Below are 25,137 nucleotides of genomic sequence, written 5' to 3'. Positions count from 1 at the left end.
CTTGCTCTGATAAATGCTAATACTTTGTCTGTTTTCTTTCACAAATATCCTGCTTTTCTAACCTGCTTTAAGGTTCAGAGGTTCCTACTTATTTGCAGCTTAATTCGTAAACATTTTTCAATTAAATTACGTGTAAAATTTGAACAAAAGCCGACAAGGACTTCTTTATGAAAACCTCTTTGAGTGTTTTTCCTCCTGTGATGTCACAATGACAGGAATTAGAGACCATCCCTGGCTGTATGTGATGTGATGCTGATCCGGTTTCAGAGTGCAGCCGTAGGGAGGAACGATTCTCTGAGAGCTTTCTGCTTCCACATGTGAACATTTTCTCCCTCAGAGATAATAATGTACCATCGCTGGGCTTTGAAACCCACGTGAATGCATTATGTGTGGAGTCGCCTCCAGGGCTTCAGCGGAGGCATTTTTATGACCCGTACGAGGGTCAGTAATGGCCGTTTTTTAACCGGTTATTAGGTGAAAGAGGCATCAATAGAATATGGAGAAAAGGGTTTGAACGAGGCGGTGAGAAAATGTCAGAATGTGTGATATTAAACTCTCCTCCGTCTCCTCGCTTCGTCTTCTGCCTTTCATTCCTCCATCAATCAGACGAGATACCTGCGACAGATGGTCCGAACAGAACGCTGCCTCAGCTCCTCCGTTAGGATCTGAAGGAGCAAAGTCAATGTTTACTTTGCTGCTTTCTTTCCCACCATCAGAGGATTTATTGTCTGTGTTTGAAACCCAGAGATGTTTAGCCTAGTTTAGCATAAGGACAACACGAAGGTCAAGCAGCTAAACTGGATCTCTACAACATGCTGCAAAAAATAAAAATAAAAAATAAAAATAAAAATCTGTCAGTGAGGATGTTAGCAAAAATACTTCAAACTCTAGAATATTGTTATGTTTAAAAATACTGTAAAAAAGTGAAAATAGCTGCAAATACCAAGAAAAATAAAATAATTTTGCTGATTTAAATACAGCAAAAATGTAAAAATATTGTGTAAAATGCAGATATTTTTGTTTTTGTGATTTTATTAGTTCATACCTGTAATTTAATAAAATGGGAAATTTGTAAAGTAGCATTTAAAAAAATGTATTAACATTTCTCGATATTTAATATGTATAATTTTTCTTTTCTAATAAAGGCCAATATCTGTTCAATATATACACTGTATTTAAATCAGCACTAAAATACACATATTACAATTTCTATATTTTTCCTGATTTAATTACAGTGAAAATTATAAAATACAGTTTAAAACACAGGTAAATGATGTGGACGTTATTTATAATTTTAGGGGGTTTTTTTGTTTTTTTTTTACAGGCATATAAATTCATATTTTGATCTGTAATTTTACTAGTTCTTATCTGTTATTTAATAAAACTGGTCAAAATTATACAATCATTTTTTAAAAATTATTTACCATTTTGAAATTTTTAATATGTATTATTTTTCTGTGTAAATAAAGGCAAATTTCTTAAATATATCTATTTTTGTTGATTTAAATACTGTGAAAGATTTAAAAATACAGTGTAAAATACAGATACTTAATGTGGACATTTTTTTAATGGTTTCAGCCAGTTATTTTTATTTTTACTTTCTTCAACTCTGTGATTTTACTAATTTTTAATCTATAATTTAATAAAACATTGAAAATTTATAAAAATAACATTATAAACCATGTCTCAATTTTTAATATGCATACTTTTTATTTCAAAACAAGTCAAATATCTGTTAAATATGTATTTTTGCTGATTGAAATGCAAGAAAAAAATGTAGAACGCATTACTATCACTATTTTTGATGTGGAATTTATTATTGTTATAATTTTAAAGTTTGTTTTAGCAGTCATGTAAGTTAATATTCTTTTGTGATTTTAGTTATCTGTAATTTAACAGAAAAAAGTAAAATAACTTTTTAAGCAAATTTTTATTATTTTTCAATGCTTAATATACAGTTTCTTTTTCAATAATCTGTAAAATGACAAAACAGTTTTGCTGATTTAAATAAATTAGTGTATTTTTCTGATCAAATGTAGAAGAAAGAATTAACATTTATCAAAATACTGATATTTTGATGTGGACATTACTAACAGTTTTGGCTTGTTTTTTTATATTTAACATGCCAGTGAATGCTTTTTTCCTGTGACAGTAAATCAAGCACTTTTAAAGATATTTATATATTTATACTGCTTTTCGAGCTACTTTCAGAAGGTTTTTATTTTGCTTCATATTATTGAGACATGCAGCCACACATGGTCCAGAAAACACCACTAGTTGACTTCTGCATTATTATTATTATTTTTTTTTTTTATGGGACTTTTTGGGATGTCTTTAATTTTTTTTGTCATATTTCAACTCACCCATAATCAGAGACTATTTAATCTACTTGTCTAATATTTTAAATTCTAAATCAAGGGCATGATGAGGAATAACAGCAAAAATTTCAGACTTTTATCTTTAATAGTTGCTGAGATGTTGTCATTGAAACAGACTCAAAGTTCAATGAGAGAAATCCTTCTGAAAGTGGGTCGTCAGATAATTTAATACAGAAGGTCCTCGGTTTACGACGTCCTCAACCTACGCCGTTACGTCGGAACTGGTTACGGGTGGATCCTCAGCTTATGATGTATGGCATTTCATTGTTACGTGGAACTAGTTGGCGAGCGGAGCGAATACGTCGTCACGCAGTGCTATAAGTCAGCTTTGTTTACATTCTCCAGTTGTACACCACCTTGGATTGTGCTACATTCACTAACTTTTTGCCCTTCATTATGGCTCCCAAGCATAAGTCAGACTCTTCTGATTGCAGTGCTTTGAAGAACAGGAAAGCCATCTCCATGGAAGTGAAATTAGATAGAATAAAACCCTCAGAACATGACTTTTCCGAAGAACTAATCGATATCGTGATGCATGTAACGGCTTTTTTTACATTTTCGCCGGAGTTCCAACTTGCATCAATCCGTCGGAACAGAACTCCTACTTGGGTTGAGGCCCCCCTGTTTTTCAAACTGCGATTTCACTAATAAAATTTTACACATCTGTAGTTTGTGATGAAAATTTTTCACACAAATGCAAATGATTGAGCAGAAATTGTTTGAAAAACTTGAACTGAGATGAAATGACCCTCCTGTGGTATAACTTCTGCCTTCCAGTTATATTAAAGTGTTTGTTTCCCTTCTTTTGTGATTGATGCTGCAAGACGAGTTCAGAAAACACAGGTCGGACTCATGTCAGAGGTTTAACTCAACGCTTCAGCGCTCATCACATCAGTCTGAACTGCAGCTGGATGTGAATCAGAGGCTCCACTGATGCCAGCAACATAAAAAGATTCAATGATACGGGACATTCAGACGTGGGAGTGTTGAAAGTGAAGCTGATTTGGTGTGATTCAGTGCTTTATTAGTGGAGTGTATGTAAATATGCTGCAGTCTTGAGTCTGAGAGTGTGAAGAGCTGCTGACTCATATGAAAGGTTCACTCAGGAGACCTTATCTGTTGGCTGAGAGGAGAATAAAAACACCAGCAGGCGTGTTATTCCCCCAAAGGTAGCCACTGAGCGACTCAAAGGCCTGATCTGTGTTTCCTCAACCACAACACTGGACGTGGCCCAGTTCTGGTTCCCGTGCCGACCGAATCTAGGCCAAATCGAGGTACGTGGCTGAAAGTCTGGAAGCCTCACCGTGACGACAAGATGCTCTGACCGGCTGGTGTTTGCCAAAAATAGTTCCAACATGTGAAGGCGGTGGCACATCTGAAGAGCTTGTCGGATATTTGGATGTGTTTCAAAACTTCCTCCCCCACACCTTTCAGATGATGGTCTGTAATTCAAACCTGTTTTATACTCAGACTGGACAGAAAAGCAGAGACAGGAAATTTATTTTAATTTCTCAAATAACTAGGGATTGAATAAAATATTCTATTCAAGACAGGTTCCAATAACGTTCATTAGTAATCAAGGATACTAATAACTGATATGGATTTGCAGGAAAAAAATGACAATCTTGGTGTCAAAATTTAGATTAACACTAAATATCCGCTATTGGTCTCAAAAATATTGATGTCAACACATTTTCTTGGGCAATTTTGTTGATTATTCTGATGAGTTTATTGGAATTTCAGAGTACAAAGGCTTAATTTCCAGCCTTTTATTGTGTAAACAGACTTAAGGATTCACCACTTTTGATTCTGATGAAGACAGTATTGGGATGTCTCGATCATTTAAAAAAAATCATTTAATATGTAGTATCTGCTAATTCCTGATACAATTTTTGTAGATAATATGTATTTCATGCATTGTAGATTTACTTTTACTGTTTAATACCGTAGCGACCATGAGACAGCATATCTAGGTTGGCAAACAGTATTGTGGAGTTTAGCTAGTAAAGGGGCACCATGGCAAAGTCTTATGTTATGCTTAATGACCTCCATCCACGCTGGTGTTAAGTAGGACATCACTCCTATTTGACAGTGCCAAGGCTCTGTTCTTGGTCCCATCCTCTTCATCATTTATCTTCTCCCTCTTGGCCACATGTTCTGTAAATGCAACATTCAGTTTCACAGCTATGTGGACGACACCCTGCTCTACCTTTCAGCGTAATTTTTCTTCTGTTTAATTTCCTTCTTTTAAACTTTTTACATCTTTAAGTTTAAGATTGTTAATGTGAATGTGTTTTGAAAGGCGCCTATAAATATTTTTTTTAATATTCTAAATTTGAACTAAATAATCAACCAAACTGCAGTAAACTCATTTTTAATTCAGCAGGAAACTTAATTTTCAAAGATAAATTCACTTAAAATGGTTTTGTTCAGTTTTTTTTTTTTTAATGCCACAGATTGCAGAAGAAACAATAATTCCTTTAACTCAACGTACACTACCAGTCAAAAGTTTGGACACACCTTCTCATTCAGTGGTTTTTATTTAATTACTTTATACATTGTAGATTAATACTGAAGACATCAAAACTATAAAAGAATACATTTGCAATTATGTTGTAGACAAAAAGTGTTTTTTTCAGTATCAATACATATATACAATGTAGAAAACAATACAAATAAATAAAAATCATTGAATGAGTAGTGTAATTAAATCAGAAGTAGCATTAACATTTATTTTTCGAGTGTACAGCAATAAATAGGAGCATGCTGTCTTGTCCTATGATGGCTGTTCCCCCCTCCCCACTCTCTGGTGTGGCAGCTCCATGTACATGAACACCTTTGATTACCTGTCTGGACTGCAGCTCTGTATTTAACACAGACGTGAGATTGGAATCGATCCGCAGAAGAAAAGCAAAAACTGCATCTTTAAGTCTCATCTGTCTGTCTCTCTCTCTCTCCCTCCATGTGCTGGGTCTATTTACCATCTATCTCCTGGTAGGGGGGAAGAAGAAAAAAAAACAACAGAGAGAGAGAGAGAAAAACAGGTGGAGTCAGCCGTCGCCATGGAAACCCTGGTTCCCCCCCCATATAAGGAGAACCGAGTGATATCATATGGTCGCTTTGGGAAGGAGGCACACGCTGTACTGAGAGAGGGAACCAGCGACAGTAGGGGAAAGGCTGCTATTTATTTTTTTATTTCCTTTCTCGCAGTGTTTGTGTCGGGGATGGGAGGCGAGATAGAGTGACAGCGAGAGGGGGGACAGGAGGAGGAGGAAGAAGAGGGGAGGAGGGGCAGGAAGGCACGCTATAACTGCCTCGGAGTCGCTACTACAGGAACCAGCAGAGGAGGAGGCGGCGGCGGCGGCGGCAGATCCTCGGGGCGCGGGAAAGACGCCGAGCTGCAGTGGAAAAGGAAAGGAAAAAAAAAAGAAAAGAAAATGGAGAGGGGGGAGGAGGAAGAGGGAGGCGTGTGGAGGAGCGGCGGGAGGAGGATGCGGCGTCATTAAGTGGTAACTCTCCCTAACCCCGTCCTTGCAGCTTTTTTTTTTTCTCAGCTTGAGATGGAGTGAAAGTGCAGGAATGTGTGTGGCGACGGCGCGCTGACGGGAGTGTCCGCTCATGTGTGCAGGCAGGTGAGGGGGGGGAGCCAGGTGTGTCCGGGCTGCCGCAGAGACACATGCATGTGTAAGAGGAGGGGGTACACGCGTGTTTGAAACATGTGTTGGGTGAGGTGGGCGCAAAGATGGCTACTTGGCATGCAGGTCAGTCGTCTCCCGGCTCATCCTCCCCCCCCAAGTCCTGCCCGTCTCAGTGCATATGTGCGCTTTGGGATTTCAGCTCAAGTGATTGAGAAATATTGCACTGAGTCACGGCACATCGGGGGCCTTTTTGTGTTTGATGGTTTAATGTTCCAAAAAAGGTTGTTGGTGCGTTAAATTATCTGCGGACAGGTGATTACACAGATATACATAGGAGGGATTATAAGACAATTATCAGCTGTTTGTTCCCGACAGGAACCTGAGGGAGAGCGGTGGTGATATTGAAGCCTGTTTCCCAGTTGACAGTCTGTAATTATAATGCTTAAAAGTTGAAGGCAGCTGGAGGTTTCTGAGGTTTGTTGGTTCTGTATATTGAGAAATATTCCTCGACTGGATGGTGTTCCAGAAAGTAAACTGGTGAGATGTTAAATTAAGTTATTGAATGCAAACTTTTGTTGACGTGAATGGGTTGGTATCTTTTTATTTACCTGAGCTTTAACATGTCCATGCTCCAGTTTCATCGTTGAGATCGGCCAATCAGATTGTCCTTAACCCTTTGAGGCACAGCATGGGTCAGAAATGACCCAGATCCAATGGAAAATGCGTATCACCTGACCCACCCTCAAAGGGTTAAAGTTCCCAGATCCAGACTCAGAAACAGAGGTGACTGAGCATTTTCTGTGGCTGCACCCCATCGAACTGGTTACCTGTTCAAATTAGAACCGCTCGGTCTCTTGATACCTTCAGATGCCTACTGAAGACGTGTACTCGCTGGCTTTCAACTGACACCTTGATATACGTCATTGTTTATCTTGCTGTGCATATTTCCTCAAAGATTATGTCCTGTTTTCTATTTTGAACTGTAAAGCACTTTGGTCAACCTTGGTTGTTTTTTAAATGTGCTACATAAATAAAGTTCACTTGACTTGACAAGAGGCAAATAACTGATCAGATTGTTAAAATGAAGTCATTCCAGAAGTGGAGGACATTTGGGCTTCAGGATTTTTGAAAAATAAACCTTCTTTTCCAGTTTTCTGCTCCATACTCATCAACAATAGGTAATAAACTATCAAAGACTAGATTGGCTCAGCTTACACTTCAGTGGTACCATTTTTTTCCCATGTTTTATTTGTTTTTTGCTAACCCTACTCTAATCACAGTAACAGGGTTGCTAATCCATGCTAATGTTAGCTTTTTCTCAGCAGTAGAAGCTAGATATTTAGCTGCTGTTACTGCTGACCAAGAGGACAAACTGACTGATGGAAAACAGTCAAAAGAATTAGTCTGATCCTGATAATGTGAGGTAAAGTGAGATATTCAATCAAGGCTGACAATGTTATGAAAAATAGAAGAGAGGACATAGCTTGGCTCTACCCATTCTTTAGGAAAACTGTTTTCCACTTCTTCTACCAGCTAAAAAGATTATGGCAACAGGGTAGCATGCATAATAATTGTTATTTCAAATGTTATTTTGATTTTAAAAAAATGTTCCCACAATTACAAGAGACATCAATGAAAAAAATAATGCCAAAAAAAGAAGATTTAAATTTCATTTTATCATTGGGGGGTGGGACAAGAGAAAAATGTCATTTTAGGGGGAACTCCAGACTTATTTGATGTTTTAAAAAATACTTTCAAACATTCTTTTCTCCTAGTTTTTTTTTCTTCTATTCTCAAGTGTTTATTAGTGGCACTTATCAAAGAAATGGCAAGCTAAGAATTTCATTGCACTTATTACATCTTACAGTGCACCTTATTATTATTTTGTACAACAATACAGCCTTTGAATCCAGAGAAATTAGACAGCTATGCTCTCTCACACTCACCTAAATTCAATGCAGATTCACAGTTTAACCTAACATCCATGTTATTGGATTGCACCACACAGCTGCTTGCTCTGGAAAGACGCAGCAGGTTTGACGCCTAAACCTTCTTGCTGTGAAGCGACAATGCTAACTGCTTTACTTTGCTAAAACACAATGTTCAAAATGTGTGCTCCTAAATAATTTCCACTATATTGTAAATAAAATTTAAAAAAAAAACTTTCCAAATCCCTGCAGGAGAATAACTTCATAATAGTCGTGTAATATTGTGGAATTTGTAAATTATACCAGAAATACATTATAAAAAAAACTGAATTAGACCAAATACCACAAAGTGTGAGTTAAAATTAATTTGTGTATGATAACCAGCTGCATTAGCCACAGTGATGGAAAGTTGGACTCCTTCATTGGCTCAGTCAGAATCTCCCTCTCTGACTCATGAAAAAATCCATTTAGCTGTTAGCATGTTCCAAATGTGAAGCGTTTGAAGTCGAATGCTGTATGTCACTCTTTTCAAAGTAATTTTTAATCACATATCTATCTGAGTGAACTGCAGTCACCTGGCTAGCTTTTACTGTAGCCTGCATGTGAGGCATTTAGGGAACAACAGTAAATGGTAGTTTATCAATAAGCAGATGTTCAGCAACAGAAGAGTTTAGCCTGACCAGTTTATGTCAAACAACCTGCAGGAAAAACAAAATAAATGTATTTTCTGACTCAATTTTTTTTTTTTTAAGCAAAGATCAATCCTAAAGTCACTATTGAGCTTTACCTGAATCCAAACCAAGGGGATGCAAAAGACTATTAAAAAAGAGAACTGATTCGTCAGCATGCAGCCAACAACGGGGTGCAGAGGTGCGACCAAATCATGTGACTGTTTGACAAAGTAGTCGACGATCTGGTTGAAACTGTTTGTTTTTAAATGTAGAATCGATTGTTTTTGTCACAGCAGTGCTATCGGTGATAAAATCAGACTGGATCCTGGATTTTGGAGGTCTGTTTTGTGCTCTGCTTCGCCTCATTTTGTGTTTTCTAGCTGACCGTTTTACCCACACAACTGACTGGAGACTAGAAGCTTCTCTGTGCACAGCTGCCTAGCTAGCGCCTACTGATGCTTGCTAAGCTTTCAGGGAGCATTTTTATTAAATGTTGTCTCTACCAGTATTCTGCATGTAAGGTTTTAAGTGACATTCTGTAAACTGCATTAGTCTGTGCATGCACATCAAGTAAATTCACACTGAGAGCTGATGAAAAGGCCAACGTAATGCATTTATTGCAAAGACTGCAGCCAGAGCACCATTGAGAACGGAGCTTTTTCTGTTGGAGCTTTGTCATTCTGAATTTGTGAAAAGTTAAAAAAAGCAAATTACCTCCAAGAAACGTGTCCTGCGTTGTGACGGGTGCAAAGCTGACAGAGCAAACTGAAGCAGTGAGGAGTCAGAAATGATATTTAATGCCAAAAGCTGTGCTGGAAACTCTAAATTATGTGCTGGTTCTCCTAAATGATGAAGTGCAACCAGTTTACAAAGTGTAGGCTCTTGAACCCTGTAATATGTAAAAACTCCCTCATTTGGTAGTGTGGACATAGCTCCATGGCATAGAGTCCAGTATTTGGGTTGCAGAGATGTTCCTTCACTGCAATGTGACCAGAATGGCATCATTTATTGTTAATAGCCTTCACCTCTTTTCACGCTACTCTCGGATTTATTCCTGTCCACCCAAACCGTCATGTAGCCGCATCTCTGGGAAACAACAACACTCAGATCTATACGTTTTTGGATGCCACAATGAATTTTAAATGAAGCAGTGATTGAAACGTAGACGTTCAGCTTTGATTTAAGGGTTTGAACCAAAAATCTTGCATTAACTGTTCAGGAATTAGAGCCGTTCATACAGAGTCCCTCCATTTTCACAGGCTCAAAACTAATTGGACACACTGACACAATTATAAATATGAGGCTTATTTTTAACACTTGGATGCAAGTCCTTTACAGTGAATGACTGGCTCAGCTCTGGAACCCACTGACTTCACCATATGCCGAGTTTCCTCCCTTAAAATGTTCTGCCAGGACTTTACTGTGGGTCTTTCTGCCCTCAGTTTCGTCTTCAGTAAGTGAAAAGCAGCTCAGTTGAGAATTTAGATCGGATTACTGTCTCGGCCATTTAGGAACATTTCATTTTAAGGTGACTCGATAGCATCAGTGGTTCAATTCCCAGCTGTCTGAACCTTTATTGCACATCATCCTCTGCTCTTTTCCCCAAATTTCCCATCTACCTCTGCTGCTTCTACCAAAAATAAAGGCCTTAAGAAGCTCCTGTGTTGCCATCGTGGTCTGTTTTGTGTCAACCGCCCTGTTAGTTTTGCAGCATTTGACTGAATCTGAGCAGAAAGTGTGGCTCCGGACGCTTCAGAATTCATCTTGCTGCTTCTATTAGCTGTCACATAATCAATACCAACACCAGGGACTCGGCTCCATCGACAGACATACATGCTGATGCCGCCACGCTGCCTCCTCCATGTTTGACAGATGATGTGGTCTGCTTTGGCTCATGAGCTCTTCCTCTCCCGTCCATCATCCTGATACAAGTTCATCTAGGTTCCGTTTGAACAAAGAGTCTTATTTTAGTTTTGTTTTAGAAGTTTGATCTGTTCTATTTTGGCTTTTAGTGTTTGTAGTGGTTTGTAGACGCTGACAATGGCATTGACCTTCTCAAGAGTGTTTTTGGACTTGGGTCGATCGAAAAATTCTGTCTTTCATGATCTTCTGGGACTTTTGGTGTTGTACAGGTCTCTGAGGGCCTTCCTTCTTTTAAAGAAATTGTTGATTTTGCTGCTGCAAAGTTCCTGTTTTTTTGTTTTTCAGCCTCCTTCACTTGCATCTACATCTATTTGGACTTCATATCAATGTAAATTCAACACTTAAATCAACTCCAGACCTGATATCTCCCTAATTAGTCATCCAATAACGAGGAAAATGGCCACACCTGGACATGAAACTGCTCATCAGTCGATTGTCCAATTACTTTTGAGCCCGTGGAGGGGCTCTAATTCCTGAACAGTATTACTACAGTATTTTTAGTTAAGGTCTAAATGAACTTTAGTTAAATCATGATTACTTAATTTGAAATCCAATGTGGAGGTGTACAATTACGCAAAATTCTGCATTGAAATCCACAAAGAGTTTCTTTTTAGTTTAATATGAACATTTTTCCTCTGTTACTACATTGTGGGGAAGATAGTTGGGTAGTAGTTCTCAACCCTCTTAAAGTCTGTGACTGCTATTTGCGAACTGAAAGGAATCTTTTAGCGCTTTCACCAAGACATTTTCATGTCAGCTACTTAGTACTCTTTCATTCACAGCCTACTGGTATTCATTTCATTACACAAATCATTATTTAAAGCAGCAAAAGGGGAAGGAAAAGGAAATCAGCATTGATGTGTAGAATATGAGGACTCAAAAATATTATTTCAAGATCAGCTTGAAGAGAACATTGTTCTAAGAGGGGGATGCCACCAATATCAGATGTTTACAGGATTTTTAAAAGAGCACAAACTAGAAAATATTTGGCTGTAGTATATGTTGCTTATTTACTGTAAAAACAGTGTACAGTTAGCTGAATTTGGTAAGAAAAGTTTTAATTGATATGTCCTATAATGGATGCATTTTATAGTTTTTGTTTGGAGTTCATCCATACATTTACAGTTTTCTTGATACAACATAGAATGCTTCTTCTTCTTAGGTGTCTTGCTTAATACACGATGAAGCAATGATGACCATACCTTTCCACCTTTCTCTATCATACGTTGCATGTAGTACAGTGTTGGCCTTCGATGTATTTGTCCAGTCCTTGATGTTGTCAATGTATATCAATCTCTGACATCTTCTTGCTTCTTACATACGGGTGGCTCTGTTTTCTTCGATACTGTCATAGTGAATGTTTTGTTTGTGTTCAGGGATAAGCCCAGTCTTTCACTCTCGACTATTACTTTATCTAAAAGATTTTGGAATCCTACTTCTGTCTCGCTGATCAACACTGTATCATCTCCATACCGGATCTTGTTGACAGTCACTTTTATAGACTAGCGTTGAATTAGGACTTGCCAACAGGAACTATACATAAAGATATATAAATTGTGCCCCTTTGATTCCTCACTAGGGTTTGTTAGGCTTATGGTCCACCAATGCCATGTTGCCCAAGATCATAGAAGGTAGATAAACCTTGAATCTCCTCTTCTTCATCAGTCCACCTCATTTCCCTCATGGCTTATTCTTTCTGTGTGTATCTTCCTCCTGATTTCTGCAGTTCTGCTGTTGTTCTGTTCGTCATGTCGGCCGGCTTCAGCATAATCAGCCAGTCTCTAGTGCAAACAAGGCAAGCGTGGAGTTGCTGAGTAACAGCAGCCAGCACTGATGAGGGAGATAATAACAAAAAAACAGAACAGAAATCTTTCCAAAAAGTCTCCAGCAATGATCCAGGCAAGCGTGATAAAAAAAGAAAAGTTGGAAGAAGTAGAAGAAAATAAGAAAATGAGCGGGAGCAGCTGCAACAGGCATCGGTCTTCTCATGAAGTCATGATGTTTCCTTGTTTACCTGATGATAGTGTTTAAGCTGCAGCACTCTGTATTTCCTTTCAGTCGATGTTTGTTTTCCTCTGCTGAGTGAGGAAAAGAGATGTGATTTATCGCACTGAGTCACACTCAGAATAAGCAACTCTCAAACATCCAAGAACAATTTCTGCAGCAAAGATTAGCCGCAGTTTTCTGCAAATGGCCTGTGAGAACCCAAACATTTAAAACTATCCAGAGCCTGCTGTAATTGCCAAGAAGTGCTGAATAATTTTGCTAATAATTATCATTATGGTGGCGTGATTGTCTGAGAAATGCTGTGATGCACGAATGGGAGGAAACTGTTGCATAAAGATGTCTAAAAGTTTCTCACAAAGTCAGTCATTTAATTTTTTCCTTATAGTGAGAAATGCCGAACTTTTTTGAGATAGAAGACAAAACTGCAAAAAGAAATATAAAAGATCTCTTGGATCTGCTTCCTCATTTGTTGTCTTCATGCTATTTGGAGTTTAAAAAAGTGGCCTCCAGACTGAATTTGCCACACCTTTCTCAGTTGGTTGCACCTCGTTTTTCAACCCAACATGCTGATCAATAGTTGTTTAAATTTGCAGCCCTTAGAGCTGCAGTGACTCAAGACTTGATTATACTTTAATCTGAAAATATATTGCTTTGCTATTCACTCCTATTACCAAGGCACTGGCTATGTGTTTGGTGAACAGTCAGCATGTTCTTCTTCAACAGTGAGAATGAGGATTTAATTTTGTGAACTGAAATTGCTCTTTTTTGATGTTATAGGCAATGCTTAACATGACTGGGCAACAACTCTCATTAACCGCTGAAAAGAAATGGTGTTGAGCTCGGTGTTTCAGGTGAAGGATCGATCACTGAAAGTGTTAACAAGCTTAGATTTACCTGCAATGGAAAGACCGCATTGACAACAAAACACACAAAGTGTAGCATTGCCCTTGCAACACAATCACAGGTAGTTATTTCCTCATCCATTGTAGTTAAAAATAGAGGTTTTCAGATCAAGCTTCTTTTTTTTTTATCCTCGATTCAGTCCGACTCTGCTGTTACTGGGTACCATTTTCCTAGATAATACACACTTCAAGGATGCTGAAATTATTCACATCCATCCAAAGTATATGCTTAACAACTGTTTGAGATGTAGTGCTAGAGGGTAGGAGGTACTGTGGCTCTACAAGCTGTAAAAGTCACTGAAAATCTGTTTATTCTAATACTTGGACTAGGAGCAGTTAGTGTTCTGGCGGTTTATCCAGTGAAGGGGCACCATGACAAACATTTCTATGACACTTAATGATGTGTTAAATTAAGCTGGGATCAAGTAGAAGAGCTTTTCCTATATTCCAGTAGCATCCGTAGCCTTCTTGGCATGTGCCATGTGTCGTAGCTTGCAATGGGCACTGTGACAAAGACTTTTGTAATGCTTAATGACATGTTAAATCGAGCTGAGATCAACTAGGATCTCTTATTCTATATCCCATCAGCATATATAACAGTTTGTGACATGTAGTACTGGTCGTAGCTCGCAACGGGCACTATGACAAAGACTTGTGTGACACTTAATGATGTGTTAAACAAGGCTGGGATCAAGGAGAACATCTTTTCCTATATTCCAGTAGCATCTGTAGCCTTTGTGACATGTATCATGTGTCGTAGCTTGCAATGGGCACCGTGACAAAAACTTGTGTGACATTTAATGACGTTATATTAAGCTGGGATCAACTAGGATCTCTTTTCCTATCCTATCAGCATATGTAACACTTTGTGACATGTAGTACTGGTCATAGCTAGCATGGGCACCATGACAAAGACTTGTGTGACACTTAATGATGTGTTAAATTAAGCTGGGATCAAGTAGAACAGCTTTTCCTATATTACAGTAGCATCCATAGTCTTTATGGCGTTTATCATGTGTCGTAGCTCACAATGGACACCGTGACAAAGATTTCAGTAGTGCTTAATGACATGGTAAATCAAGCTAAGATAAACTGGAATAGCTTTTCCTATATCCCAGCTGCATATGTAAAAGTTATCTTTGTGAAATGTAGTATGAGTCATACCCCGCAACAGGGAAACATGACAAAGACTTCAGTAACAGTTAATGACCTCCAACCAGAGCTAATGTGTTTAGGACAAGCCTGGATCAACTAGGACAGTGTTTGTATACCCTAGTAGCTTATGGAGCGGTCCAAATAATGTGTTCACTGACTAAAACAGCAATATGAGCACATTACAAATTGACAGTGTGACCAATTTATATAATTAATTAACCAGTTATTGATTGCTAATTTGTGTTCCTAACATCCTGCCACCACTTTTGTGCTCCCCTTCTGACACGTGTGACGACTAATCTAAACCAAGGATCAAACTTAAGTCCATGTTGATACCAGTCACTTAAAAAATACCTGGGCATCCCTAATTTAAAATGTTCACAGGTTCAGTCAGTATCACCCTGCAGCCTCCACTCTTACAATCAGCTGGATGTCTTACTGGTGTTCTGGTTTACAAAAAAATCAGATTCATTCAGAAATGTGGCAGATGTATTGTTTTATGTATCAGTCAGGTAGAGATTTACTGAGCCAGTGACGAAGAAAAAGTATGACTTTTAACCACAATAGCTACCAAAACAGCCTAGTGACCGTCATGTAGTGTCACAAATTTGATTCCTAAAAGGTTGCAGTATGAAGCCTAGACCTCAGAAATCTCGATGCTTAAAGCTGAGAAATCGTATCTAGGATAAAATATAGATTTTTTGAAGAACAAAACAACCAAAAAAATATGATTTCAGATGAAGATTCTGGCCGAATTGGCTTCAAACAAATGTCTTTTGTTTAGCTGAAACAGACTGAGGCTCCAGATCAGGTATGGCGGCTCTGTTTCGGTCACCAGCTTTGGATGGAGGCCTGGACGCCACACAGAGCTCAGAAATCTGGGTCACAGCAGCCCTACAGGCCTGTTGAGGTCTGTTTCCCAAAGCTGCTTCTTCTGTCCAGCTTCCTCCACTAAATATTCAAAAGAAAGTGAGATGAATTTTCAGACGGCAGCAGAGAAAAAAAGAGGAAATACTAGAGATCCGTGCAGCTCCCTGAACAGCTGCTCAAACATGAATTAAGTTCCACCTACACCTTAGTTTTAATTATTGAGCAAATTTATGTTTTTTTTCTTTCTAAATCTCTCACTTGAAAAGTGCATGTGATGAAATTTAGACTTGAATTAACACACCTGGGCTGTAATATGCAGTTCCTAGTAAAATGACCCCAAAGTGCAGCTCGGTACTCAAATTGAAGGCCTTGAAACTGTATTTTCTCAATCAGCGGCTGACTGTGAATGAGGATTTCTACAGTTAAGACACACTTTCTGCTTTGTACATTAGTAATGTTCTATATTTGTGCTTTTCTGTGCTACTTTCTCTTTCCAGCAGTTAGGATTTAGCATAATTATGGAGAGAGTTTCTTCATATTGAGCTCAAATGATCACTTTCACTCAGGAATGAAGTTTTGGTTTGTCATGTCCAGGTCAACTAGTTGATTGGTTGGTCAATATGGACCAAATTATCATTGGCTGGACAGTGTTACATGTGGCTGGCTGCTGTGTCTCTCCTTGCTCTCTCTGATCTCCCTCCTCCCTTTATCTGTGTAATTGCAGCACACCTGAGTGCTGTTAGCACTTAGGGAGGAGGAGGGTATTTAGGGAGGCAGGAGAGAGCAGCAGTCAGAGCAGAGATTGGAGAACCTCCCAGCCACATGTCCTCCTGGACAAACACGTGAGGGGTTTTGTTGTGTTTATAAACTTTCCTTTTGTGATTAACATTGTGTTCTTTTCGTTTCAGGTATTTTGGCTATTCCCTCCCCACGCATGTTTAGATTGCTGGGTTTTGTTGTTTTAGTTTGGCTGTAGTTGCTGGTAGTCCCATTTTCTCTGTTTTCTTTTGTAGTATTAATTTGTGGTTAGGAAGTTTAGTACGGGGTGGTGACTGGTCCGAGAGCCCATTGCAGGGTTAGCCACGTTCATCACCCCTCTTTTGTTTCTTTTGGCCAGCAGCTACAGCCCTTTTACTTTCACCATTATTTTCATCTTAGTTGATTCACGTTAGTTGAATTAATTGTTAATAAAGTTGGGTTTTTTTCCCCATTCTCACTTTACCAGCCGCATCTGTCTAGTTTATATGTTGCAGGTCTCTTTGTTTATTCAAGCCTTGTCAACTTTAAAGAGGCCGTAACATATATGGGGGCTCGTCTAAAACGCGTTGAGCGGCATTTTTTTTTGTAGGCTTTATTGAGGCACTTATAGTACTGATAATTTGTTTGTTTTCTTGTCAGTATTTGTTGCTTTGGCGTGTTTTTTTTTGGGGGTAAACTGTATCATTTTGTAGTCGGTGTTGCTCCATGTTAATTTGTTTATTTAACTGGGGAATTGTTTTTGCCGTTACTCTGATACTTTATTCTGTTTGCCATTTTGTTAAGCCTGCCTTTGTTTTCGTATGCTTTACTATTTACGCACGCGTATCATTAGACAGAGTTACGTGCGTGTCCGGGAAGTTTTTTGGAGTGTGTGGTGCCATTTGTCATCTCTGCTCTCGTTTGTGCTCGTGTGGCGGCTAAACTTTTCCGGCGGTGAAATTGTTGAGGAATTTTTTTTTCTTCTGTAACAATGGAGTTTAATATTAACGAGTTTATGGCTCATCCGAGCCTTGAGATATTAAACAGATGCAAGAAGGAGCACTTGCTTATGATTACCGATCGTTTTGAAATTAACGTTTCAAAACAGAGTAAGTTGCAGGTGTTAAAATCTGAACTTGTCGCCGCTTTGTCTGAGAAAGGAGTGCTGGAAGTTGATCCGGATGCTCCAGCCTGAGGAACACCTGCTGTGCAGCCTGACTCCAGCGACTTGGTCCGCCTTACGGAGCTGGAGTTGGAAATGTGCCGCTTAGCTTTAAAAGAAAAAGAATTGGATAATGAAAAAGAACTAAGAGAAAAACAGTTAACGCTGGAATGGGAATTTCGTAAAAGAGACTTAGATGTTAAGCAATCAGCTATCTCTTCATCTCCAAATGGCGGTGACTTTGATTTGAATAAATGTATTCGTTTAGTCCCGCAATTTAACGAGAAAGATGTTGATTCGTATTTTATGTTTGAACGTGTTGCCAATACTCTTAAGTGGCCTAGGACTGTGTGGACTTTATTATTGCAGTCAGTATTGATGGGGAAAGCTCACATAGCTTATATTTCTATGTCCCCTGATCAGTGCTTGGACTACGATAAAGTAAAAGCGGCTGTGTTGCGCGCGTACGAGTTAGTGCCGGAGGCTTATCGACAAAAATTTCCTAAGTTTAAGAAATTGGAACATCAAACTTACTGTGAATTTGGTCGCGAAAAAGAAGTTCTGTTTGATCGCTGGTGTCAATCTAAGCAGGCAGATGACTTTGGTAAACTCAGGAATCTGATCCTCTTAGAAGATTTTAAAAACTGTCTTCCTGAGCGGATTTCCACCTACGTCACTGAACAGAAGGTGACAACAGTTTCCGACGCAGCGGTGCTGGCAGACGAGTACGTTCTGACGCACAGAGACAGCTTTGGGAGGTTTTCCTCGTTCTCTGAGCGCAGTGCTCCCACAGCTGAGCCTTTCCCTTTTGTAGGGAAGCAAAACTTTCAGGGACTTAATAAAGATGTTAACAAGGAGACGGCAGATGCTAGAGATAAACCTGTGTGTTTCTATTGTAAAAAGCGAGGACACACCATGAACCAGTGTTTTGCCCTGAACAGGAAAAATAAACCGACTAAAGCAGTAAACTTAATGAAAACTGAATCCTTACCCTCTGAGCAGCTCTTATCCACCACTAGTGGCGCTAAAACTGACCTCGACATGTACGCTCCTTTTATGATGAAAGGTTCGGTCTCATTGACGGAGGGAGGGCTAAAAATCCCCATTACCATCCTGAGGAACAGCGCTGCTTCACAGTCAGTCCTTTTACAAGGAGTGTTGCTGCTGTCGGGGAAGTCTTCAACGAACTCCAATGCGGTAGTTCGGGGGTTTGGGATGCAGTTTGTGCTGCTTCCACTCCATACCATAGAGTCAGATCTGGTAAAAGGGCAGGTAGTGGTAGGTGTTGCCTCTCGGTTTCCCATTGACAGGGTGTCCCTCATTTTGGGTAATGACTTGGCTGGTGGTAAAGTTCTTTTCAATCCAGAAGTTACTGCGGTCCCTATTTCAGAGCATCCAGATGAGCTGGAGCAGACATTTCCTGAGGTATTTCCTGTCTGCGCTGTCACTCGTGCTATGTCTGAAAGGCAAAAGCAGCATTTGTTGAACGATAATGACATAGCTTTAGCTGACAGTTTTATGGCTGATGAAGAAAATATAAACTTTTCATCAGCCGCTTCTGCTCCTTCTCCTTCCGTGGTTGCTCCGGCAACCCCGGTTGTTGACTCCTCTGTGGCTGAGCACTTAAATACAAAAATCTGCATGTCTCGTGAGCAGTTTATGTTAGAACAAAAGCGTGATGTGACTCTCTCAGCTTCTTTTGATGCTGTTGTGCCTGAGTCTGAAGCTAAGAAGTTGTCCACCTGTTATTTTATAAAGGATGGGATACTGGTGCGTAAATGGACGCCGCCGCATGCTTCCACGCAGGATGATTGGAGTGTTTTGACACAAATTGTTGTCCCAAATAGGTATCGCACTAAGATTCTGAAGTTGGCACATGACAACCCGCTTGCTGGTCATTTAGGTGTTAACAAAACATATTATCGCATTTTGCGGTGTTTTTTCTGGCCTGGTTTGAAGCGCGATGTGCGACAACACTGCAAAACCTGCCATGTGTGTCAAGTTTGTGGAAAACCCAATCAAATAATTCCCCAGTATCCATTACACCCGATTCGGTTGTGGGGGAGCCATTTGAACGCATAATAATAGACTGTTTTGGCCCTTTTCCGCGCACTAAAAGTGGTAATAAATTTCTTCTGACCATCATGTGCTCTGTGACCCGCTTTCCTGAGGCTATCCCAATGCGTAACATCACTGCTCCTGCGGTTGCAAAAGCCCTGGTGAAATTCTTCTCTCTGTTTGGGTTGCCTAAGGAAATACAAACTGACCAAGGCTCCAACTTTATGTCACGAGTCTTTGCGCAGGTCATGAAACAGCTGGATATTACTCATCACTATTCTAGCGCTTACCATCCAGAAAGCCAAGGTGCTCTGGAGCGTTTTCACTCCACACTAAAGAGCATGCTCCGGGCATATTGTTTTGAGGTTGAAAAGGACTGGGATGAGGGCGTTCATCTCCTCCTGTTTGCAGCTCGCGAGGTAACTCAGGAGTCTTTGGGGTTTAGTCCAGCGGAGCTGTGCGCGGCCCATTAAAACTCCTGCAGGAAAAGTGGCTGGGTGATAATAAACCACAGAATCTCTGTGATTATGTTTCAAACTTTCGCGGTAAACTGCGTGTGAATTAGCGAAGCAAAATATGTCCGGTACTCAGGCTAAAATGAAGCGATGGTTTGATAAAGACGCTAAAAACAGAAGCTTCAGTCCCGGTGACACAGTGTTAGTTTTGTTGCCTGTCCCCGGTTCGGCTCTACAAGCTCGTTACAGCGGTCCTTAAGTGGTCAAGGAGAAACTAGGTGATCGAGATTACATTGTAGCCACCCCTGACCGTAAACGACGTAACCAAGTGTGTCATGTAAACATGTTGAAGCCTTACCTCTGCAGGGAATCTACTCATCCGACTCCTGGCAGTGAAGTGCACAACACCGTGCTGGCGCTGTCCAGTGCTGAAGCCGCGGTGAGTTCCCAGGTGATGGAGGAGCTGTCCGGTGCTGGAACCCCCGGGGTGCTGCCTACAGTGGCTGCAGCTGACCTCGAGGATGTGGTGGGTCCGTCCCTAGCTGTGGTCCAAGGCAGACTGCAGAATTCTGCAATGTTGTCTAAACTTTACAAGTGTTTTTTGCACCTCACTGAGTCCCAGCATGAGGGTGCGGTCCAATTAATTAAATCGAATGTTTCATTGTTTTCTGATGTGCCCACACAAACTAATGTCCTTGAGCACGATATCGACGTGGGTGACGCTTCTCTGATTAAGCAGCATGCTTATCGGGTAAATCCGGAGAAGCGTGCTCGCCTACAAAAACAGGTCGACTATATGCTGGAGAACGGCATTGCCGAACAGAGCTCCAGCTCGTGGAGTTCACCGTGTCTCCTGTCGGTGAAGTCCGATTCATCTGATCGTTTTTGTACGGACTTCCGTAAAGTTAATGGTGTCACTAAGCCCGATTGTTACCCACTCCCTCGAATCGATGACTGTGTAGATCATGTCGGCAGTGCTACTTATGTGACAAAGCTAGATCTCCTTAAAGGCTATTGGCAGGTACCTCTGACTCCGCGCGCTAAGGAGATGACTGCGTTTGTCACTCCAGACGCCTTTTTGCAGTATACGGTTATGCCATTCGGCGTAAGAAATGCCCCGGCGACTTTTCAGCGTTTGGTCAACACTGTTTTACATGGTTTACCTGGTTTTGAGGCTTACCTCGACGATATAGTGGTGTATTCGAGATCGTGGGTGGACCATATTCAGCAGCTAGGGGCAGTGTTTGCAAGGCTACGTGACGCCAATCTGACCCTTGGCAAAATGCGAATTTGGTCAGGCCACTGTCACATACCTAGGAAAGGTTGTGGGTCGTGGGCAAGTTAGGCCAGTAGAGGCGAAGGTGGAGGCGATCCTGTCGTTCCCTGCTCCTGCGTCTCGGCGTCAGCTACGTCGCTTTCTGGGAATGGCGGGGTATTATCGTAATTTTTGTAAGAACTTCTCGGCTGTCGCCACCCCACTCACAGACCTCCTTAGCCCAAAAAGGCGTTTCTATTGGTCAGATGACTGTCAGCGTGCTTTCGATTGCGTTAAGGCACTGTTATCAAATGCCCCTGTTTTGGCTGCGCCAGTGTTTGACCGTCCGTTCAAATTAGCGGTAGATGCAAGTGACGTAGGAGCCGGTGCTGTCCTCCTCCAGGACGATGAGAATGGTGTCGAGCATCCGATCTCCTACTTCTCAAAGAAATTTCACAGCCATCAGCGTGTATATTCCACCAATTAGGAAGGAGGCACTTGGCCTAGTTTTGGCCTTATTCCATTTTGAGGTGTATGTCGGCTCCACCTCAGGTCCAGTTATTGTGTATACAGACCACAATCCCCTGGTTTTCATTCAACAAATGCGGAATAAAAATCTGAGAATCATGCGCTGGTCGCTCACGCTGCAATCGTTTAATCTAGATGTTAAACATATTAGGGGTGAGAGAAATGTAGTGGCGGATGCGTTGTCACATGTATGTTGCGTGTAGGTTGGGGCGAACCTCCACGTAACATCTTATGGGGGTGGGGGGGGTGTGTTACATGTGGCTGGCTGCTGTGTCTCTCCTTGCTCTCTCTGATCTCCCTCCTCCCTTTATCTGTGTAATTGCAGCACACCTGAGTGCTGTTAGCACTTAGGGAGGAGGAGGGTATTTAGGGAGGCAGGAGAGAGCAGCAGTCAGAGCAGAGATTGGAGAACCTCCCAGCCACATGTCCTCCTGGACAAACGCGTGAGGGGTTTGGTTGCGTTTGTAAACTTTCCTTTTGTGATTAACATTGTGTTCTTTTCGTTTCAGGTACTTTGGCTATTCCCTCCCCACACATGTTTAGATTGCTGGGTTTTGTTGTTTTAGTTTGGCTGTAGTTGCTGGTAGTCCTATTTTCGCTGTTTTCTTTTGTAGTATTAATTTGTGGTTAGGAAGTTTAGTACGGGGTGGTGACTGGTCCGAGAGCCCATTGCAGGGTTAGCCACGTTCATCACCCCTCTTTTGTTTCTTTTGGCCAGCAGCTACTGCCCTTTTACTTTCACCATTATTTTCATCTTAGTTGATTCACGTTAGTTGAATTAATTGTTAATAAAGTTGGGTTTTTTTCCCCATTCTCACTTTACCAGCCGCATCTGTCTAGTTTATATGTTGCCGGTCTCTTTGTTTATTCGAGCCTTGTCAACTTTAAAGAGGCCGTCACAGACAGTGTCTGGAGGTACTTTTATAAGGAGAAAAGCTCTACATCAGCAGCCTTCCATGTTTAATCCATTATTTTTTGCAGCATTTTTGAACACCCCCTGCGGGAAGAAGTCTGCAGTGTGGCTGCATTTTGTTCAAAAAGTCGATTGTTCACTTTTCAAACAGTTTATGTATCACAATTCATTAACCAACATATTCATAACATATTCATTTTGGGCTCGAATGTTCACTTGGACCCAAGAATCAAGTGTTGGTTTGTAGGATCCAGGTCATCCGGTCGATTGGTTGGTGGATGTGGACGAAATTCTCATTGGTTGGACAATCTCTGGTGTTACTTTGATAAGGAGAAAAGCTCTACATCAGCAACCTTCCAGGTTTAATCTGTTATTTTTAACAGCAGGAGGAACAGACTATCTTTGAACACCCCCACGTTTTCTCAACTTTGAACTGGTCCAACCTAATAGGTACTGTTGGGTCTAGCTTTTTGACATTTACTGAACTTTAACTCGGAGTTGGCTCCAAACTAACTGACTCCATGTCAAAGAAGTTGTTGTTGTGGCAGCATTTTGTTCAAAAAATCGATTGCTAACTTTTCAAAGAGCAGTTTAACAACCAACATGCCAGATCATCTAAAAACAGCAGCTAACTGGACTTTATTTTATTCCTCAGTAGTTCTTGTTCTCTAATCACTAGTTGATATAGTTTTTTAGAAATCATACCAATATGTGCAGCAACCACCAGGTTCAAATGTTTTAATGGGCTGTAAATACAACCTTTTATGTCGATTTTGAATGTGTTTAGGCTGAAAATGCTGCAGGTAGAGTCTCTCAGTAAACTGTGGCACATTTAGCTCATCCACACATAAACAGCAGTTTATTTCCCCCGTGATCGATCGATTATTTGGTTCTCTACAGCAGCGCATAGAGTGGATTTAATTAGGTGGTTAAAGGTCTCTGTGGCCTCATGTCTATCTCATACCTGTGAACTCGATAAATCAGGGACTCCTGGAGGGAATTTTATTAAATTTGGCGCAAATGTTCCCTTCGATTCTGGAAGAAACTGATTTAAATCTGGTGGTTAAAGCTTATGAAATGAAAGAAGTCAGACATTCTTCACAAATGTCTAAGCAGATAAAACGATCATGGTTAATGTTTATTGTTCGATTGATCTGTCGATTATGTTCCCAGTTAATTAATTAGTTTTTAGTAGACAAGTGTTTCTCAAAGCCCAAGATGGAGTCCTCAAAGGTCTTGTTTTGTCCACAATCCAAAGAAATTCAGTTTGCTGAGAGACAAGGAGCGAAAACGGAAAATGTCTGAATTCACTCTTTTTATTCTTAAGAATGACTCAATCCAATTACTAAACTATCAAAGATACTTTAATAGTTGATAAATAATCCATTAATCGTAGCAAAATGTGGACAAACATGCATGAAAATGTCAACTTTACTGGTTGGTGGAGACATTCAGCAGTGAGGCAGTAACTTTAACTTGTTTTTTATTATGCGGCTGTTTTTTCCCCTGAACTTTAACTCTGGGTGTTCTTTGTTCAGTCATGAATATTTGATGCTGTTGCAGAAATACGGTGAATTGGTGCGGCAGCTGCATTACCCAGATCAATCCTGCACGCTCTCACTTTTCTCCGAAATCGTTGCAAATCGTTTGTTGTGACGGCTTTCTGTAGATCTGTAGATGTTTGTGTTCAAACCAGAGATCTGAGAGCGAGAAGCTAGTTTTTTAAGAAGCGCTGAGAGGTAACTGAACTGCAGACGTGTAGACTTTCATACGATTAATACTGCAGAAAAAGCCTTCTTTGTAGTAATGTGGACATTTGGTGTTGTGCTCCTGTAATCATCAGTAAAAGTAGCTTTAGAGCTCAGACTAGTTCTTCTTCCATAAAAATGGAAAGGATTCATGTTTCTAAGCTATTTTGCAATGTTTTCTAAATGATAAACCCAAGATGCTGCTTCATTGTTTGTTCCTTTAACCCTCATTCTTAACCAAACTAAAAGTCAAACAGCCAGTGACGAGTTCTACACATAAGTTACTGTTGACTCACCCTGTTTGAATCACATATTGTGATATTGTCTTATTCTTAGAGAAATCCTTTGAATAACCTTCATCTTTTAATCAAATGTTCCTCCTCCATTGACACAAGAATGTTTTCAGTGGCTTTTTATTGGTGTTAGTCTTATTCATATTTCAGAATTTTGTATTTACAAGCTGATTTGCCTTGTTTTTTCGGTTATTATCTGTATTTTTACTCTGCCAAGGAACACGGCAGAGTTATGTGATGATCGGTGTACGTTTGTCTGTCTGTCCGTCTGTCTGTTAGCAACATTACTCAAAAACGGACTAACAGATTTGGATGAAATTTTCAGGGAAGGTGAGAAATGACACAAGGACCAAGTGATTAGATTTTGGCAGTGATGTGGCTTATAGTCTGGATCCATGGATTTGTTAAAGATTTCTGTATCATTGCGAGATCGCAACACGGTGTCACTGTAACTATGACAACAAATGAACGCTACGTCAGCTGTCAGTCACATGATTGTGATCCTACTACAAATC

General features: G+C 40.2%; 1 protein-coding gene across 11 annotated transcripts in view; it reads left to right on the top strand.

Moving 5' to 3' along the window:
- LOC111582683 (SRC kinase signaling inhibitor 1-like) overlaps nt 1-25,137 on the top strand; it is a 221,001-nt gene that overhangs the window by 82,900 nt on the left and 112,964 nt on the right. For 3 of the 11 annotated variants that reach the window (XM_055004320.1, XM_055004318.1, XM_055004319.1), the window contains exon 1: nt 5,454-5,887. The exons of the other annotated variants lie outside the window; for them this stretch is intronic. The gene's annotated coding sequence lies outside the window, so the exon portion shown is untranslated. Of the gene's footprint in view, nt 1-5,453; nt 5,888-25,137 lie in introns of those variants that run through there. 11 annotated transcript variants of the gene reach the window in all.

Source organism: Amphiprion ocellaris, chromosome 18, assembly GCF_022539595.1.
Source record: "Amphiprion ocellaris isolate individual 3 ecotype Okinawa chromosome 18, ASM2253959v1, whole genome shotgun sequence".
In the NCBI taxonomy this organism is placed as follows: Eukaryota; Metazoa; Chordata; class Actinopteri; family Pomacentridae; genus Amphiprion; species Amphiprion ocellaris.
This window is presented reverse-complemented; position numbering and strand designations above follow the sequence as displayed.